Here is a 21,107-nt window from a genome sequence, read left to right as displayed (position 1 = left end):
GTGGCCCAACATATGGTCCATGTACACTGGAGAAAAATGTATACTCTGTCACTTTGGGATGAAATGTCCTGTAGATGTCTATCATATCCAGGTGCTCTAGTGCTTTGTTTAAGGCCAATATATCTTTATTGATTCTCTGTTTGGATGACCAATCTAGAGCCGTCAGCGGTGTATTGAGGTCTCCAAGTATGATTGTATTTTTGTCAGTTTTTGTTTTAAGGTCAATAAGTAGCTGTCTTATATATTTTGGTGCTCCTTGGTTTGGTGCATATACATTAAGAATTGTTATGTCTTCTTGATTCAGAGTCCCCTTAATCATTATGAAATGACCATTTTTGTCTCTGAGTACTTTTGTTGTCTTGTAGTCAGCATTATCAGATATGAGTATTGCTATGCCTACTATTTTTTTTATGTTATTTGCTTGGAGTATTGTTTTCCAGCCTTTCACTTTGAATTTGTTTTTATCCTTGTTGCTTAGATGAGTTTCTTGTAGGCAGCATACAGTTGGATTTTCTTTTTTAATCCATTCTGCTACTCTGTGCCTTTTTATTGGTGAGTTTAATCCGTTTACATTTGGTGTAATTATTGAAACTTCTGAGTTCCCTATTGCCATTTTATACATTGCTTTCTGTTAGTTTTGTGACTTGATTCTTCTCTTTCGTTTTTCTATCTTTTATTTTTGTTTGGTGGTATTCCATACATCTTTCCTCTGTTGTTATCTTTTTTAAATTATGTGCTTCTGTGGTGGTTTTATCAATGGTGGTTACCATTAAGTAATGAAAAGGGTTCCTACCCTGTTCATTGTAGTGCACTATCTTGTGAGTACTTTTGCACTCCATCGTCCTTTGCTACTGTTAATCTCCATCCTCTCCCCCCCTTTTTTTTGTTGTCACAGTTTAAATTTGGTTTTATTGTGTTCTTGGTGGAGCTTTTACTTGTGGTTTTGTTTTGTTTTGTTCTTTTTATCTGATTGGAGATACCCCCTTTAGTAATTCCTGGAGTGGGGGCTTTCTGATGATAAATTCCCTCATCTTTTCTGTATCTGTGAATGTTTTTATTTCTCCTTCATATTTGAAGGATAGCTTTGATGGGTATAGTATTTGTGGCTGAAAGTTTGTCTCTTTCAGAACTTTAAATATTGGGGTCCACTCTCTTTTAGCTTGTAGAGTTTCTGTTGAGAAATCTGATTATAATCTAATGGGCCTTCCTTTATATGTTGTATTCTTCTTTTCCCTGGCTGCCTTGAGAATTTTTTCTTTGCCGTTGGTTTGTGCCAATTTCATTATGATGTGCCTTGGAGTAGGTTTGTTGGGGTTAAGAAAACTCGGAGTTCTGTTTGCTTCATGAATTTGAGGCTTTAGTTCTTTCCACAGGCTTGGGAAGTTCTCATCTATTATTTGAGTATGTTCTCCATTCCATTTTCTCTCTCTTCTCCCTCTAATATACCTATTATTCTTATGTTATTCTTTTTGATGGAGTCAGGTAATTCCTGTAGGGCTATCTCATTTTTTTAAATTTTTGAGTCTCTTTCTTCTTCTCTCTGTTGTGCCTCAAGTTGCTTGTCTTCTATTTCACTAATCCTACCTTCTATCTGGCCTGTTCTATTAGCTAAGCTTGTTACCTCGTTTTTCAGCTCATGAATTGAGTTTTTCATCTCTGTTTGATTTGTTTTTATAGTTTCAATTTCCTTGGAAATATATTCTTTGTGTTCATTGAGTTGTTTTCTGAGCTCCCTAAATTGCCTTTCTGTGTTTTCTTGTATATCTCTGAGTATTTTTAGGATTTCTATTTTAAATTCTCTGTCATTTAGCTCCAAGGTTTTCAATATATTAAATTTTTTCTCCATCAATTTTTCCTCATCTATCTGTGCTACCTCTCTGTCTTTTGTATCCATGATATTCGATTTCATTTTCCTTAATGGCATCTGGGGGTGGTTTTATTGATAGTATTAATGAGATTTAATAAAGAATAAAAAGTTAAAAAAATAAAAATAAAAAAGAATAAAAAAAAATTATTATCCCCCCCTTTTTTCCACTCCTCTCCTCTCCCCTCCTTCTTGAGAAAATCTTGTGGTGAACTGTGAATTATATTGTGCTAAATAGAACAAAAACTACTTATAATGGAGGGCTTGAGTTGGGGAGAAGTGATAAAGGAGCAAAAAAGGGGGTATGGACCCACAAAATGCAACAAAGGAAAAAATTTGGGTCAAGAATAAAATGATTTGCTTTTAGGTGATGGTTGACTAAGAGATATGATAAGAGGAATAAGAGGGAAACAGGAAAAAGGGGAAAAATTTTAAAAATTACTATTGTATTTAGTGGAGCAAGAACTAGATAAAATGGAAAGCCAGGGTTGGGAGCACTGCTAGTGAGTTTAAAAAGTGAAGTAAAAATCCCCAAAGCGCCACAAAGAAAAATTTGAGTCCCAGAAAAAGTAATTTGTTCGTGATTGAGGATTGAATGAGAGGAAAAGTAAAGGAGAAAAGAAGAAACTAATATAGAGGGAGAAAAAAAAAAAGAAAGAGGAAAACACAAAAAGAGAAAAAAGAATAAAAGGAGAGAGAGAGAGAGAGTCAAGGGTTTTGGAGTGCAACCCTCATAGAGAGAAAGGAAGAAGAAAGAAAAGATAATGGGAGATGTAACACTTATGGGTAGTGTAGTTCAAGGAGAGGAGAGAGTAAGACCAGCAGAGAATTAAACGACCAAATTGGAAGAGGAAGAAAATAATCAAGACAAGAAGATAAGAGAAACAAACGAACAAATATAATAAAATGAGATAGGTTATAAAGTCTGTAGATTATTCTTGATTTTGAGAGGTTATCTTCTTGCTCTTTCTTTTCTCTCCCTCTTCCTGGTTGGTGACTCTGTACCCCAGGTTCTGCCCCTGTGGCACGCTTAGGTAGAGGTTTGCAGTTGATAAGTCTCTATGGCGATGTCATATATTGGGCTTCAGTCTCATTGGCAGTTGAGGCTCATTAGCATTTGCAGGCTCTGCCAATGAGAGAGTCCGTGTTCCTGGAGCCTCTATCCTAGTCTTTCCTTCCTGAATTAGTAGCCTGATGATCCAGCTATGGGGTTGCTGCTGCCTCTGCCTGGAGAGTAAGAGGCTCAAAGAGCTGGAAAATCCCCACTCTATTCCCACTCAGCACAGGGCTCTGGGTAAGGCTCAATCAGTCAGAGCTGCTAGTATAATCAGGCGGGGCTTCGACCCACACAAAGGCCTCTGACCCTGCCCCTCTGTCTGGTAACACGGGTGCCCACTTCCGGGGCTCTAGGAGAAATCTCTCGCCCACTATCTGCATGTGCCGACTAGGAGATCAGGGTGGATGGATGTCCCAAGTGCCTTTCTTTGTCTGGGTTTGGCGCGAGCATTAGCTTGTGTTGACTGGGTTGCCGCAAGCATAGTTTTTCCTTGGATTGGATGTCCGTGCCACAGCCTGGTTTGGATGTTTGTGCCGCAGTCTGGTTCTATTCACACCCTATGCCTGCCTCAGTTTCTATACTCTCAGTTTCCAGTGAAAGCAGCCCTTATTTAGGTTCATGAGGAAGGCAGAGTGTTTCTTCCTCCTTATTTCCTTCAGGGTTGATTATATATTTAGTCAATTTTTCGCTCAATCATACCTTCGCGTTTAGTGTGGAACTTCTGGAGGCTCCAAGGATAGATTTTTCTGTCTCTGGTTGAAGATCTTGTTGAATTTTTGGGGAGATTTATCGGTATCGCTCCTTACGGCACCATTTCTCTGACGTCATCCTCTAGACTACTTTTAATGTTGAATACAAATACTTTAAGGCAGTGGTTTTCAGATTTTAACATGCATAAGAATCCCCTGGTGGGCCACTACAGATTGAATGTTGTGCCCACCCCTCCACTCATGTTTTAAAATCCTAAACCCTAATGTAATAATACTAGGGCGCTCTTTGGGAGGTGACTAGGCCATGAGGGCAGGGTCCTCATAGATGGGACTAAAATGCCCTTACACAAGAGACTTCACAAAAATCCTTGGCTTCCAGACACCAAATCTACCAATGAACTTGGATTTCCCAGCTTCCAGGCTTGTTAGAAATAAATTTCTGTTGTTTATAAGCCACCCAGTTTACAGTATTTTTTATTATAGCAGCAGAAATGGACTAAGACACAGGCTTATTAAAACAGGTTGCTGGGGCCCTGGCCGGTTGGCTCAGCGGTAGAGCGTCGGCCTAGTGTGCGGAGGACCCGGGTTTGATTCCCGGCCAGGGCACACAGGAGAAGCGCCCACTTGCTTCTCCACCCCTCCGCTGCGCTTTCCTCTCTGTCTCTCTCTTCCCCTCCCACAGCCAAGGCTCCATTGGAGCAAAGATGGCCCGGGCGCTGGGGATGGCTCTGTGGCCTCTGCCTCAGGCGCTAGAGTGGCTCTGGTCGCAACATGGCGGCGCCCAGGATGGGCAGAGCATCGCCCCCTGGTGGGCAGAGCGTCGCCCCTGGTGGGCGTGCCGGGTGGATCCCGGTCGGGCGCATGCAGGAGTCTGTCTGACTGTCTCTCCCTGTTTCCAGCTTCAAAAAAAAAAAAAAAAAAAAAAAACAGGTTGCTGGGTCCCACCTCAGAGTTTCTGATTCAGTAGGTCTAGACGAGGCTTGAAAGCTGCCAATTCTAACAAGTTCACAAGTGGTGCTGACACTGCTAGCTCAGGAGCCTCACCTGGAGAACTATCTCTCTTAAACAAGGGAGGGGAAATGGTGATGGAAGGAGACTTGATTTGGGGTGGTAAACACAATATAATGTACAGATGATGTATTACAGAATTGTACATCCGATACCTATATAATTTTATTAACCAATGTCATCCCAATAAATTCAATAAAATTTTTTTAAAAGGAAGAATTTATTCATAAGAATCTTGAGTACATACTTTGTCCCCTTAAAAGGGGAGGGAGTCTAGTATTTAGCTCTGCTAACAGCCCTATAGTCAGACTTTTCCTTTGTTACTCTGGCTCTCTCTCTCTCTCTCTCTCTCTCTCTCCCTTCTTTCTGCTAACTGAATATTACCCAGATTTGCCAATTCTATTCTGAGAAAGTGATGATACACAATAAATTCCAGAGGACCTTATCAAAGAAGAATAAAAGAAATTTCTAAGCCTTGCCCTGAAAAGTCTAATTACCAGTTAACCAATGATTATAATTTTAACAGCAAAATATAAAATTTAGCTCTGTGATACCAACCTCTGTATTTCTGCCTCATTTCTCATCTCCCTTACTGCTCCACAGTCGATATCTGTCGTTCATCCCCACTTCCAGCTTTTGCACTTGTAGCCTCCCCTGCCCTGAATGTCACTATACTTCCTGTATATCCCTACCTATACTTCTTTTAAAACACAGCCTCCTAAGATTCAATGCCTCCAAAATGCCTTTCTTTAGAAACATTGACTCACACAAATAATTCACTTGTTTTGCTTTCCAGTGGGGAAACACAGTTCTGAATTCCGATATTTCATTTGCTATTATTTTCTAGTATCTTCTGGCCAATTTGTTTTCTTTTTCATTTTGCTGTCTCCCTGACCATGGCACTCTGCTCCTAAAACTGGGAAATTACAGGTAATCAAACAAACTAACAGCAGTATCTCTTTCCATCGTCTGAACTTCTCCTCAAATGATGCAGGGGGCAGTAGATGGCCAGGTTATCCCTGAATGGGAGACCAAGGGGAAACGGAAGAGTACCACCGTGGCTTTCCTGCCTCTAAGTTAAAAAAGCCACACTCCCACTGCCAGCAAAGACAAACTGCCCCTGATTACCTCGGTCTCAGCAGCTCCAGACCCTAAGCGTAACATGCTCACTCTTCCCTTCCGCTTAGCACAATTACCATGCTTAGGAAGGCAGCAGAACCAGCAAGGCAGTTGCTTTCATTCTGCATTTAATTTTTGCTTCTATGTTTCAAGAACATATTATGCAGCTGGTGTAAAATAGCACCTGGTCTGTTTAACTAACACAATGTTATAAAAGTAAAACATAATAAAAAAAATAACAACAGGATGACTGGGCCTTAGGATAAAACTCAAACACAGAGGATCACCTCACACGTGTAATTACCACAATACTTTGAGGGTGGAACAAATGCCAAACGCTCCAGGCCAGCGAGGTTAGATTGTTCTGCTGTGCGGATGCGGGTTCCGGGGCATCTTACCATTGCATTGCTGTGACTATCGAAAGCACAATGGGCCCTGGCCGGTTGGCTCAGCGGTAGAGCGCCGGCCTGGCGTGCGGGGGACCCGGGTTCGATTTCTGGCCAGGGCACATAGGAGAAGCGCCCATTTGCTTCTCCACCCCCCCCTTCCTCCTTCCTCTCTGTCTCTCTCTTCCCCTCCCGCAGCCAAGGCTCCATTGGAGCAAAGATGGCCCGGGCGCTGGGGATGGCTCCTTGGCCTCTGCCCCAGGCGCTAGAGTGGCTCTGGTCGCGGCAGAGCGACGCCTCGGAGGGGCAGAGCATCGCCCCCTGGTGGGCAGAGCGTCGCCCCTGGTGGGCGTGCCGGGTGGATCCCGGTCGGGCGCATGTGGGAGTCTGTCTGACTGTCTCTCCCCGTTTCCAGCTTCAGAAAAAAAAAAAGAAAGAAAGAAAGAAAGCACAATGAGGGCCCCAGAAGATGGCAATAGCCAATAAGCTCAGGGATTCGCAGGCTTCCAGGAGCAAAATACAGAGAATTTGCTTTATGGAAATGATTTATTCTACTAGATTGCGGTGTTCACATTTTTATTACATTTAGTAGTTCTTTTTTATTTGATGTTCAACGTGCATTCCCAAAAGGTTTGGCAGAAGCTATGTATCCAAGCTCGGTGTGATTTCTGTCCTGTCTACCCATCCCCATCCAGCCAACTACCTCTGCGAGGATCTCCAAGCACCTCCTCCAAACCTCTACCACCTCACAGAGAAGAGGTGAAGAAGCAACAATGATACCTTATTGAATGATAGCAAGAACAACCACAGACACTAGGATAAAATGCCAAATTTTTCTCTACTCATTCACTTGAACGGTAGATTAATTTATGGAAAGGAGAATGTAATGCTCGTGGCCGAGGCCAGGTAGGTCCACATTGGATTCAGGCAGATGGTGGAGAAACTTAGAAGCTGAAAAGCATTGGGCCATTACCATTTAATAGATTCTCCCAACAGAGAACAAGCAAACAGGCCGGGAAAACCGCTTCTCAGGCAAACAAACAGCACAGTGGTGGGCAGGCAATCCGCAACCTGCCAGCCACACTCTCTCCTGAGCGCAAGCACCCACAGCCTTACATAGACTATACACACGTGGTCCTTCCACATGCTCACACACTAGTTATGCAAAGTGCTTGCAGACAGTAAACCAGCAACCAAGCCTAACACAGCTGTTTTCCCAACAGAGGCAGACTCTTATTATAAACCAGCCTGTGAAGAGATTTCTGTCAATTCTAAACATTTGACCTGGTTCTTTGAAGTCTATTCTCACCCAACTAGGTAGTGTGCATAAAAATAAACATAAGAAATAAGTGAAAGTTCCATTAACTTTGACAATTACTTATGGCCCTGGCCAGTTGGCTCAGTGAATAGAGCATCAGCCCGGCATCCGGGTGTCTCAGGTTTAATCCCCAGTCAAGGCACACAGGAGAAGCGACCATCTGCTTCTCTTTCCCTCCCTCTCCCTTTTCTCTCCCCCTCTCTCAACCAGTGGCTTGACTGGTTTGAGTGCCAACCCCGGGCACTGAGGATAGCTCTGCTGATTCATGCATCGGCCCCAAATGGGGGCTGCTGGGTGGATACCTGTCGGGGCACATGTGGGAGTCTATCTCCCCTCCTCTCACTTGATAATAAAATAAAATAAAATAAAATAAAATAAAATAAAATAAAATAAAATAAGAATTACTATCAAAGCATTCATTCAGCACAAAGTGAGTACTGTGACATAATCAAAAGATTCAGAGCCAGAAAGATATGAGATGGAATTCCAATTCTGTTATTTATTAACTATGGTTTTGGAAAGTCTCAACCTTTCTGAATGTCAGTTTCTGATTAAATTTTTTTTGATTAGCCTGACCAGGCAGTGGCGCAGTGGATAGAGTGTCAGACTGGGATGCAGGGGACCCAGTTTTGAAACCCCAAGGTTGTCAGCTTGAGTGCGGGCTCATCGGCTTGAGCATGGGATCACAGACATGACCTCATGGTCACTGGCTTGAGCCCAAAGGTCACTGGCTTAAAGCCCAAGGTTGCTGGCTTGAAGCCCAAGGTTGCTGGCTTGAGCAAGGAGTCACTAACTCTGCTGTAGCCCCCCAGTCAAGGCACTAATGAGAAAACAATCAATGAACAACTAAGGAGATGCAACAAAGAATTGATGCTTCTCCTCTCTCTCCCTTCCTGTCTGTCCCTATCTGTCCTTTTCTCTGTCTCTCTGTCTCTGTCACCAAAAAAAAAAATTTTTTTTTCATCAGAGTGACTGACTGGTTGAGATATTGACTAATGAACTTCCTGTTCTGTGTCTCATGAATGATTAGATAGGATTAGAACTGCTATGCCCTTGAAACTAGCTGGACTCAAAGGTAAACATTTCCTGTTCACCTGACAGAGATTTCCCTGGTTGCAAAATCCCAGCTCTAACTTCCCTCACCTGTAACTTGTCTACTACTGCCTATAAAAGAGTAATATAAAACTATTCTGTGGAGACACATTCTGATCATAGATCTGGGTTACTCTCCCTACTGCAATAACCTGAATAAAAGCAATTTCCTTACTTTGTTGGTTTTGTCTTTAAGATATCTGTAGAAATGCCTGGCTGTGGGAAGCTGTGTTAGGCTTGCTAGCTGATGTACCAGCTTCAAGCACTTTGCTTGATTAGTGCGTAAGCACCTGGCAGAGGCACGTGTGCATAGCCTATATAAGCTATGGGTGCTTGCGCTCGAGAGAGATGGGGTATTATGGATGGTGGATTGCCTGCCTGCCACGGTGAGGGGCCATTCTTGCTGTTTGTGTGCCAGAGAAGAGGTTTTCCCCTGCCTGTGTGCTGCAGTTTCTTTACCGTCAGCCCGAATCCAATGTGGACCTGCCTGGCCCTTGCCAACGACATTACACTGGCACATAGGTGATCCTCAGTAAATGGAAGCTTTTATTAAGGACCTTCAATAAATGGTGCTCTGATATAACCTATGGTGGGCACAGAGATGAGAAGTATGCATCATTTGTATGGGCATCTGCTGAATCTAGTAATTCCACACACTTAGGACATTAAAATCTTATTTTTAAGTTTCATTGATTCCTATGATGATAAGCTAATTATGACAGATCGATAAACAATACAGGGTGGTACAAAAGTAGGTTTATAGTTGTTCATATAGAAAATAATACAATAATAAATAAGATTAGAAAAAAGTCTGTATTTTGCATACTAACAACTGTAAACCTACTTTTGCCCCACCCTGCATGAATTAACTCACAAACTATTTTAATGTGAACTTTAGAGTCATCTAGTTAGAAAAACTATAAATAGAGTTGAGTTATAATATCCATCCCAACTCTATAGGACTTATCTGAGTTCCACCTCCATAAAGTCTTTTCTGATTTCTGTAGTCAGAAATAATTTCTAGTCTCTCTGGTCCAGCTTGCATTTTTCTGTACTTTTTCTCATATTATCTTCCACGTTATGCTCTACATTAGTGTGAATTGTGTACACGTCTGATTTTTTCCCTAGATTTGACTTTACTTGAGGCTAGGTACTGTGTCTTATTTTTCTGTGACACAATGTCATAGGCACAGGAGATACTCATTTGTGTTTGCTGAATTGAGTCTAGATACTCTTTGATGCTTTGGATCATACTAACAGGGCAGTGTACACATGAATACTGCTTCATAAAATGTCAAATCTAAGCAACCAAGAATAATAGAGAATAGGGTAGAAAGGGAGGGGGGAGGTGAAAAGATAACACTGCATTGAGAAATCTAAAAAGGTAACATTACACAGGAAACAAATACATCCTGAGTAACTAAAACAGAGAACATATTCCAACTGTATGTGTCTATAATACACAAAGGTTTGAATAAGGCAGACTATAGTCAAGGTGTTTAGAAATTTCACCTACACTGACAGGTCAGAATCAGGAAATGATAATAATGGTAAGGTTGTTGTATACAATGTTTCTTCAACAGCAGGTCACCAGTAGAATGCTAATAAATGTTTACAGCCTACTCGGAGGGAGACAGAGGCCTGATCTATAGCCCTGCCAGTTTCTACAGTGGAAATATTCCCACCCTGGCTGATATTAAACTATGAACATGCTACTTAATGTAAATTTGGGAAGAGAGACACATATATAGCCCTGCCAGTTTCTACAGTGGAAATATTCCCACCATGGCTGATATTAAGCTACGAACATGTTACTTAATGTAAATTTGGGAAGAGAGGCACATATATAGCCCTGCCAGTTTCTACAGTGGAAATATTCCCACCATGGCTGATATTAAGCTACGAACATGTTACTTAATGTAAATTTGGGAAGAGAGGCACATAACTGGCTCTCCCAAGATGGTGAGCGCTGCTTTGTGACACTGCTGCCAGTTTGCTTTCTCCTCACCTGCCTCCTTTGCTTCCTTCCAACGAAGAGGAATTGAGCTGCAGCAGGTCTAGGGGGAAAGGGCTGCCAAGAAAAAGCCCCCTACACGGAGGTTTGCTCCTTGTTTTCCCCTTTGGGATTGTGTTTTGGAAACAATGGATCACCTGTAATTTTATAACTTCCATCTCACTTTTCAGTGCAACCTGAAAATCCAGAAATCACTTTGGAAATAAAATAAAAACCTACCACCTCCTTTTAGGCCATGATGAAAATGTTAGGAAGATTTGCTTCATGATAAAGGTTACTCTTGATTTTAACAAAATTATGTGAGTTTAGCCTCTGTGAATCTTACAGAAACTATAAAATTATATGTGAGAAAGACAAAAGCTCCTGAATTCTCAGGGTTTTCCGGGTTTTTCTTCACTGTTACACTAAAGCTATAACTTTCTAGCTACGAGTTACAGCTCATCAGTTGAGCCAACATTTGCTTATTAGAACCCTAAGGTGGGTTTTTTTTCTCTTAACACAAAATACGCTGAAATAAAATGAAAAAATTAGCACAGTTCTGAGAACTTACACAAATTAGTAAGGGCTCAAAGACCCATAGCTAGAAATGAATCAGATCTCATGATATACAACAATTAATAAATGCAATATAACAGTCCACCCTGGAACTTGTTCAGGGTCATCACCACCAGATGCCTCATCACCCGGACATCATTCAGCCCTGCTTCAGCTGGGATAGACAATGAGCCCCTGGAGTGTCCTGGATTCATCTCAAGGATATGCGGATGAAATCCAACTTTTTGCAACATATACTTTGTGGCATATTATGACACCAGAAACCTCCCTGGAGTCACTCGGTGAGGTACCAAGTTAAAAATGAATCTTATTTTCTAAGTTTAGGCTGGAATGGCATAGGTGGGCGTCCTCCAAGGAAGATTTTAAAAAGTTATTTTGGTTACAACTCTGTATTTAAAACTCTCGCAGGAGTTATTTATGTTCTTATTATGCATTCTCAGAATCCTGTATCATTTTAAGCTACATATAAGAAAATTTAATCGCAACTAGCTGGATAATCCTTCCACGTCCCCACTTGTATAAATTGCCACATCAGAGTGTGGTCTGGCATGATTCTCCGGAACTAGCATTGCCACCTCACAGGGAGGCAGAAGGAGGAGTAGCCTGTGCCTGGAAGAGCAGCAGCCATATACATGCTGGTGTGGCTGGAAGAGCGTCCAGTGAAGGGACAAGCATACACAGCTGGCACCCACAAGGGCCAGTCTGTGTGTAACCATCACTATCTAGGCTTCCCTGGGAGCCCTTGGACGGCAGATACATGCTCAATTTCCAAACAGATTCATTTTCAATGACTCCATTTCAAATGCAGGCACCAACAACCAGGTGACGTTGATGTCAGAAGTAACAGAAATGAACTCCATTGCCACAGTTTCTTCAGGAGTTGTTGTATGGTTACTTCTTTGCCTACTGAGAGGTACAGATGCAAGAATGAGGCTCAAAGAAAGACCTGTGAGGAAACATTGCCTGATGATATGTCTTCGTCTGACCTTACTTATCTTTATAATATATGAGTATATGTGTATGCACGTGTGTGTATATATATATTTAGATATGTGCATCTGTATATTTAGATATGACTTTTTATTTGTAATTCAGTCATTATTTCTTATTTATTAATGCCATAAGCTGTGATAAATCCTTTGTGGAAAGTGAAATATGAATAAACATATAAACACATGAATAAATAGTATCAAATAGTATGTTAGGGTAAACTTTAGTCATTACCACTATTAACATTAATTACTTAGCAAGCTCATAGTACTGTGTGAACAGGTGCATGAGGGGGTGAGAAGATAAGAGAGCCTGAGGCAAAGCTCCTGACCCCAAAAGTAGGATAATAGGGCTAGTACATAGAATATAATATGTACACTATACAATAATACGTATTCTATTCACACACACAAAACTGAAACATGTCTCACACACAATCACATCTTTTCACTTATTTCTTTATTTATTTTGTATTTTTCTGAAGTGAGAAGCAGGGAGGCAGACAGACAGACTCCCGCATGTACCTGACCAGAATCCACCCAGCATGCCCATCAGGGGGCGATGCTCTCCTGCGATTGGAGCCATTCTAGCGCCTGAGGCAGAGGCCATGGAGCCATGCTCAGCACCTGGGCCAACTTTTGCTCCAACGGAGCCTTGACTGCAGGAGGGGAAGAGTGAGAGAGGAAGGAGAGGGGGAAGGGCGGAGAAGCAGATGGGCGCTTCTCCTGTGTGCCCTGGCTGGGAATCAAACCCGGGACTTCTACAAGCGGGGCCGACACTCTACCACTGTCCATTTTATTTCTTAAAACATTCTTATTGTTACCCATTAAATTTAATACAGTAAAAGTAGCATTGCTTTAAGGAAATAGGAAGTTCTAATTTCCAAGGGGTAAATGTTTTAATATTTCAAAGGAAAATTATTCTTTTTAAAATCAAAGGTTATTAGGCCAACTTCAGATGGATAATACAGCATACTGTTTCTTATCTCCTAAGCATTTGCTCAGAAATCCAAAATATATAGAGTTATTACTCATAAAACACTCCCTCAGAGGAGGAAATACACCCCAAGTTGTATTCCCAGTAGGAATACATCAACCCACCCACATGAACCAAATTTAAAATGCCTTTAGTATGAGTGCCTCCAGATTCTAATTGTGGGCTTAATTTATAATTCAACTTCTCTCTAGTCTTGGTTACAATGAACTTCAAAAATATTTTTATGTATTTATACAATTCACTACTTCCGAAAACTGCATCATTACTGAAAAATCAGTGATGACCTTCATTTTATAATAGTTTTTGCACAGAAAAAATATATTGTTTAGAGGAAAAAACTTTCTTACTTAAACAAAAAATCTGGAAAGTAAGACTCTACTATTATTAATAATTCTGCTCAAATATTAAAATTGTGAATGGAAACACTTCCAATTTGCAACATAATATTTAGGCTTATCATGCCAGAAACATCTTAGCTGGGTCTTAACATTCTCTAGGTTAAGTAACTTATAGGCTTTTTACCATGTCAGCTCTAAGATAATACTTAATTCTTACTCTGTATTTGCAGTGTCAGGTTGCATTGGACAGAAACCCTACCTTTAGCATATAGTCTATTCTAGCCACAGTCATATCACTTCCCAGTCTACCTATTAATATCCAACCGATTAGAGTTTGGTGAGCTTCTAGCAGATTTGTGACTGTGACTGAAACCTGCAATTTTAACTAACTAGAGAAATTCTGGACAAGAAGCCTCTGAAAAACTGATCTGCTACATTGCTTTCTTTTGAAATTTTGAAACCACCCCAAACCAGGAACTTCTCCTATTTTAACTTGAAGAGAAGAAAGGATGTTGGCATGAAAGATCACTCACTATGTAACTGGAACCAGACTTAGTTCCATTACGTGTGAGATCTCATTTAATTGTTGTATCTTTAATACAGTAGGAATGATTATCTCCACTTTGCAGAGGGGAAATTAAGGCTCCGAAAAACTAAGCAAGTTGACCAAGGATATGGAGTGGATGTTAGAGTTAAGATCTAAGAGTCTGACTCTAAAAAAGAATGTGTCTCTCTTCTCTCCCAGCAGAGGGGTGCAGCTGGCTGTACAGGCTCACAAGAGCTGTTGGTGCATAGCTCTTCCCAAGTCCACATTCATTAATGTCACATCAGTAGGTTGAAATCAGCCATGGTGGAGTATTGATACTGTGAAAACGAAGCAAGTTTTACAAATCAAGGCTTCTTCAGAGTCATTTACCAGCACACCACTCCCTATATACACTGGTGGGGTTCGAATAATTTAACAGGCAGTTCTCTGCCCTAATGGCTGTTGTAAGTTTAAAAAAATGATATACTAAAGGTAGTTTATTATTTCATGCATTTAATACTTAAATAAGAACAACAAAAGAGGTACAAAAACTGGATTATAAGAGTTTTAAAGTGTAAATAAAAATATTAAATAATACCTGACAAAAACAATAAAACTGTTAAGATATTTCCATATTATTTCTTTTATTTATTTATTTATTTATTTATTTATTTATTTATTTATTTATTACAGAGACAGAGAGTGAGAGAGAGGGATAGACAGGGATAGACAGACAGGAATAGAGAGAGATGAGAAGCATCAATCATTAGTTTTTCATTGCTCATTGCAACACCTTAGTTGTTCATTGATGCTCTCTCATATGTGCCTTGACCACGGGCCTTCAGCAGACTGAGTAACTCCTTGCTGGAGTCTCGAACCTGGGTCCTCTGCATCCCAGTCCGACGCTCTATCCACTGCGCCACCGCCTGGTCAGGCTTACTTCTTGATTGGTGTCCCCACTTACAATTTTTTTTCACCTGCAGACCCCATACAGAGCTCACTAAACTCAGAGTGAATATATCTCCAACCTGTTATTCTCTATGCCCAAAGCTATCTTTAATCTCACTCAAAGTGAGGAACAGTGAGATGGAAGGGAAATTAGAGTAGAAGGAAATAGTGGTCTTCACCAATTGTGTAAAAAAAAATCTTACTTTAGCAAATGTTGCAAAAACATACAACCACCCAAACACACTGGTCAGACCCTTCCAAGGCCTTGGAAGGGCCTGTGCAAGCAAGGGGCCCTGAAGTATAAGTTTCATTGGATCCCCAGGTGATCTCTGTCACAAAAGAGAATCATCACCTCCCTGCTCAGTCTCTTCTTTCCCAAATTGTTAATCAAAACATTTTAACCTTTCTGTTGGGAACCTTAACCCAGTTCCTGGAACTGTCCTTTGCCTCTCTGGCCCCATCGTCAGGTGACTTCAGGGCACACAGACAGAAGTCAGTGCTTCCCATGCTCATCACGTATTCTTCTCCAAAACCTCTACCTAACGCTAAAGCATCATAATTTTGCACTGTCTTGAAAGAGTTCCTGAAGCTATTGAAAAAGTAACAGTATCAGATACAATTTTTCTCATATCCAAACTCTTCACTGGTAGAATCAATAGTGTACATGAATCTATACTTTAAAGAAGCTGTGGATTAAAAGTACAGGACATTTATATAAATAATGACATTATATAAATAAGCCACTCTTGGCAGATCCTGAGATCCAAGTGAAAACACAAATAAGTCATAGCAAAGGATTTCTAGTTATTATTTTGGTTAGACTATAACAGATTCACTAGCAAGAATAAGAACAACATACTATTAGTTACAGTATGCTGTGCCTGTCAAACCTGGGAGTTGCCAGCAAGCATTTCAGGAAACTTTCCAGAGCTATTATTAGATATAATACAGACTTTCCTACCTAGTTTTTAGGCTGGAGGCCTCTAGCAGATGCCTGGGTGATTACAGCAGCAGTAGTACTTGGCATCCCAACAGCCTGCCCCGCGACCAGCAGCAGCAACTGACCAGGGTTTTGTAGGCGGAAGTTTTTATTTTTATTTTTCAGATACTTAAAAACAAGGACAAGGTCATTCCCAATGCCAGAACTTCTAGCTAAGCCATAACTTTTCCTTGTGTATCAAAAGTACTGAGAAAAAAAAAGAAAATACAAAAACAAAGCCAACAAAACCCACAAAAAAAATGTTACTAAGAAGATAAGCATTTAAAACTAGGCACTCTGGATAGTCAGACTGTACTGTTAAAATTTAACACCATCAACACCAGCACTACTCAAGATGAAAGTCACTTTCCACGTAACTATTCATTAGGCACTGAGCTAAGTGCCTTATATTAAATTTGGCAGTATCCCTGGCTTATCCATGAGGAGGACAAGGGAGTGAAGAGAGACCTGATTGTAACCTGCAAATGGAGTAGGGTCTGGATTTGCCCTCAGGCTACCTAACTCAGTGACAATTTGTCATCTCCTGTATTAGTATGCTTAAAAAACATCTCTTGATCCTGAACTTGGAGTAGTAATAAACATTTAAATCTTTATTAGGTTAATGACATCCAAGTAATGGCAGCGTGAGAAATATGCCTGATCTCTCTCCTTGAAATTTCAACAAACTGAACAACTATAATGCAGCGAAGGAACTCCAGCTGGGCTAGCAAACACACCTGAAAGCTCTGAGCATCAAATAGACTAAAGGTGGGACAGGGTGAAAAGAGGGGCAGAAGATAAAAATCATTCACAGTCAACCCTAGTGAGGAGACAAACCCAGAGAGATTGTTGTTTTGTTTGGGTTTTTTTTCTCTTTGCTGGACTATGGAGAGGAGGGAAGCTCAAGCTCTGGATTTTATCTGAGGAGTATGGAGAGGAAAATCTGGAATGACTGGGTCTCTTTCTTCCAGGAAGAGCAGTGAGATAGAGGGGCAGAGGTAGAGATAACCAAAGGGGACAGAGTGCAGGGTCATGTACAGTGTTCCTATAGTCTGTTCCTATAGGGGGGGGGTGGAGAAGCAAATGGGCGCTTCTCCTATGTGCCCTGGCCGGGAATCGAACCTGGGTCCCCCGCACGCCAGGCCGACACTCTACCACTGAGCCAACCGGCCAGGGCCACAGAGCTAAAACTTTTAATACAGCAAAACCTACCAGAAGAAATCTCTCAAAACCAAAATTTATTTTCCCTTTTCTTTTCTTTTATTCCTTTTTACCTTTTTCTCTTATTATTCTCTTTTTCTCTTTTGAATTTCATTTTCTTTTTATATTTTTTGTTTTTATTCTTTTGTGGTTGTTTTGTTTTTAACCTTTTCTTCTGCAGTTTTTCTTCTTGCCATAATTTTTAAAATTTTTATATATTTTATTATATTTTTAAATTTTTTCATTTTTTAGTTGTTTTTTTATGTTAGGGTTCTTAACAATACCACTCTCAAATGCCATCAAGAAAGAAGAAATTGAACACCATGGCTACACAAGACAGAGATGTAGTTCAGAAAGAAAATAAAAAATAACCAGAAAAAAATCTCAATCACATGGAAATCATAGAATTAAATGATAGAGAATTCAAAATTGAGGTTCTGAAAATACTCAAAAGGTGCAAGAAGACACCAATAGGCAACTTAATGAGCTCAGAAAACAAATTAATAAACAAAACAAATATCTCACCAAGGAGATTGAAACTTTAAAAATAGAGATGAAGAACTACATACATAAATTGAAAACTGAGGTAGCAAGTTTAGTTAATAGAACAAGACAGACAGAGGAAAGAATCAGTGACATCGAAGACAAACAACTAGAGATGCTATAGAAAGGAGAGAGATTTACGGATTAAAAAAAATTGAGTTAGCTCTATAGAATTGTCAGACTCCATCAGAAAGAGCAATTTAAGAATAATGTGTATATCAGAAGAGTAAGAGAGGAAGAAGGGAATACAAAGCCCATTCAAACAAAAAATTGATGAGAATTACCCAAGCCTATGGAAAGTGTCGGAACCTCGAATCCAAGAAGCAAACAGAATGCCGAGTTACCTCAACCCAAACAGACTTATTCCAAGGCACATTGCAATAAAATTTTCAGAAATTGGTGACAAAAAAAGAATCCTTAAGGCAGCCAGGGAAAAGAAGAACATAACCTGTCAAGGAAAGGCCATTAGGTTATCATCAGACTTCTCATCAGAAATTCTACAAACCAGAAGAGAGTGGACCCAAACATTCAGAGTACTGAAAGAGAAGAAGTACCAAACAAGAATACTATATCCATAAAAGTTATCATTCAAATATGAAGAAGAAATAAAAACTTTTATAGACATATAAAAGCTGAGGGAACTTAACACCAGAAAACACCCACTACAAGAAATACTCAAGGAAGTTATTCAACCAAACACAAAGAAGAAAACAAATAAAAAATACAAATAAAAACTCCAATAAGGTCACAATAAAAACAATGATAATCTGTGACAACAATAACATAAAAGGGGAGCAGTAGCAAAGAAGAATGGAACACAGAAGCACTCATAAGACAAAGGACTCTTGTACACATGAACATTTTTCTCTTAATAATCTAATAGTAACCACCTATAAAAAAGCCAGTACTGAAACACACAGCTTAAAAAAAGAACAAACAGGGAAAGAAGTGTAGAATGCCACCAAACAAAAACAGTGACAGAAACACAAAAGAGAAGAACCAAATGAGACACAGATCTACCAGAAAACAAAACAATAAATAGGAAATCCTCAAGTGTCAATAATTACCCTAAATGTAAATGAAGTAAACTCACCAATAAAGAAAAACACAGTAGCAGACTGGATCAAAAAGCAAAACCCAACCATATGCTGCCTTCAAGAGACATATTTAAGCTTCAAGGACAAAAGGTTAGAAAATAATTCTCCAAGGAAGTAATATTCAAAAAGCAGGTATAGCCATACTCATATATGATAACACTGACTTCAAGACAACAAAGGTAACCAGAGACAAATATGGACATATCATACTGATAAAGAGAACATTGTATCAAGAAGACATAACACAATATATATGCACTGAACTAGGGAGCACCAAAATATATGATACCTACAAAATGATCTAAAAATAGAAGCAGACAGAAACACAATCTCACTTGGAGATTTCAACACACCATTAATGGCTTTAGAAAGATCATCAAAACAGAAAATCAATAAAGAAATATCAGCCTTAAACAACACAGTGGACCAAATGGACATAACAGACATTTACAGAACATTTCATCCCAAAATGTCAGATTATACATTCTTCTCCAGTGTGCATGGACCATTCTCAAGAATACACTATATCTTGGGCCACAAAACTAACATTAACAAATTCAGGAAGACTGAAAATATACCGAGCAAATTTTGTGATCATAAGGCTTTGAAATTAGAATTCAAAAGTAAAAAGGAAGGAAAGAAACTGACAAAAATGTGAAAATTGAACAACACACTTCTAAAAAATGACTGGATCAAAGAATAAATAAAAGCAGAGATCAAAAGATGTATACAGACAAATGAAAATAACACAACATATCAAAATTTCTGGGATGTAGTGAAAACAGAAATAAGAGGAAAGTTTATATCATTACAGGCTTATATCAAGAAACAGAGAGATTCCAAGTAAACAACCTAATATCACATCTTAAGGAACTGGAAAAAGAAGAACAAAAGCAACTCAAATCAGCAGAAGAAAGAAAATAGTAAGAATTAGAGCAGAACTAAATGAAATAGAAAACAAAAAAAATATTGAAAAAATTAATACAACAAAAAGCTGGTTTTTTGAAAAGATAAAAAATATTGACAGATCACTGGCTAGACTCACTAAGGAAAAAAGAATAAACTCACATAAACAAAATTCTAAATGAAAAAGGAGAAATTACCACAGATATCATAGATATACAAAGGATTATAGGTGAATATTATAAATTTATATACCCCCAAATTCAACAACCTAGAGGAAATAGACAAATTCTTAGAGCTATACAACCATCCTAGACTGAGTCACAAAAAAAGTGGAAAATCTACATACATAGACCTATAAGCAAGGAGGAAATAGAAACAACTATAAAAAACCAATCTTTCAAAAAATAAAAGCCCGGGACCAAATGGCTACACTGGTGATTTCCATCAAACATTTAAAGAAGATTCGGTGCCTATTCTTCTCAAAGTCTTCCAAAAAATAGAAGAGGAAGCAATATTCCTCAACACATTTTATGAAGCCAACATAACCCTCATACCAAAAGCTAAAAAGGACAACACAAAAAAACTACAGACCAATATCTCTATTGAATACAGATACAAAAAACCATAAATAAAATATTAGCAAATCAAATACAACAACGCATTAAAAAATAACACATCATGATCAAGTAGGATTCATTCCTGAGGCAAAAGGATGGTTTACCATATGTAAATTGATCAACACAATACACCATATCAACAGAAAACAAAAATCATATCCTATCAATAGATGAAGAAAAAATATTCGATAATATACAAAATCCCTTTATGTTTAAAACACTCAATAAAATCAGAATAGAAGTACCTCAAACATAATAAAGGCCATATATGACAAACCATCAGCTAAATCATACTAAATGGTGAAAAATGAAGGCTTTTCCTCTAAAATCAGGAACAAGACAAGGCTGTCCACTCTCTCCTATCTTCTTCACATAGTTCAGTTTTAGCCAGAGCAATCCTGCAAGATAAAGAAATACAAGGCATCCATATCGGGAAAGAATAAGTAAAGGTATCATTTTACACAGATGATATGATCCTGTATATGAAAAACCCCAAAGACGCTACCAAAAAACTATTAGAAATAATAAACCAATACAGTAAAGTCGCAGAATAAAAAATCAATATACAAAAGTCTACTGCTTTTCTATATGCCAATGATGAAACTTTGGAAAATGAACTAAAAAGAATTCCTTTTATAATTGCAACAACAGAAAAAAAAAGCCTAGGAATAAATTTAACAAAGGATGTGAAAGACCTATATACTGAAAACTACAAAACATTATTGAAAGAAATTGAAAAAAGACACAATGAGATGGAAAAATATTCCATATTTATGGGTTGGAAGAATCAACATAGTTAAAATGGCCATATTACCTAAAGCAATATACAAATTTAATGCAATCC

At 39.2% G+C, this 21,107-nt stretch overlaps 1 protein-coding gene across 6 annotated transcripts in view; it reads right to left on the bottom strand.

The window, feature by feature from the left end:
• Window positions 1-21,107, bottom strand: part of ZNF385B (zinc finger protein 385B) — a 452,357-nt gene that overhangs the window by 165,889 nt on the left and 265,361 nt on the right. Inside the window, exon 1 of one of the 6 annotated variants that reach the window (XM_066233201.1) lies at window positions 15,883-15,904. The exons of the other annotated variants lie outside the window; for them this stretch is intronic. The gene's annotated coding sequence lies outside the window, so the exon portion shown is untranslated. Of the gene's footprint in view, window positions 1-15,882; window positions 15,905-21,107 lie in introns of those variants that run through there. 6 annotated transcript variants of the gene reach the window in all.

This window comes from Saccopteryx bilineata, chromosome 5 (assembly GCF_036850765.1).
Source record: "Saccopteryx bilineata isolate mSacBil1 chromosome 5, mSacBil1_pri_phased_curated, whole genome shotgun sequence".
NCBI classification, from domain to species: domain Eukaryota; kingdom Metazoa; phylum Chordata; class Mammalia; order Chiroptera; family Emballonuridae; genus Saccopteryx; species Saccopteryx bilineata.
This window is presented reverse-complemented; position numbering and strand designations above follow the sequence as displayed.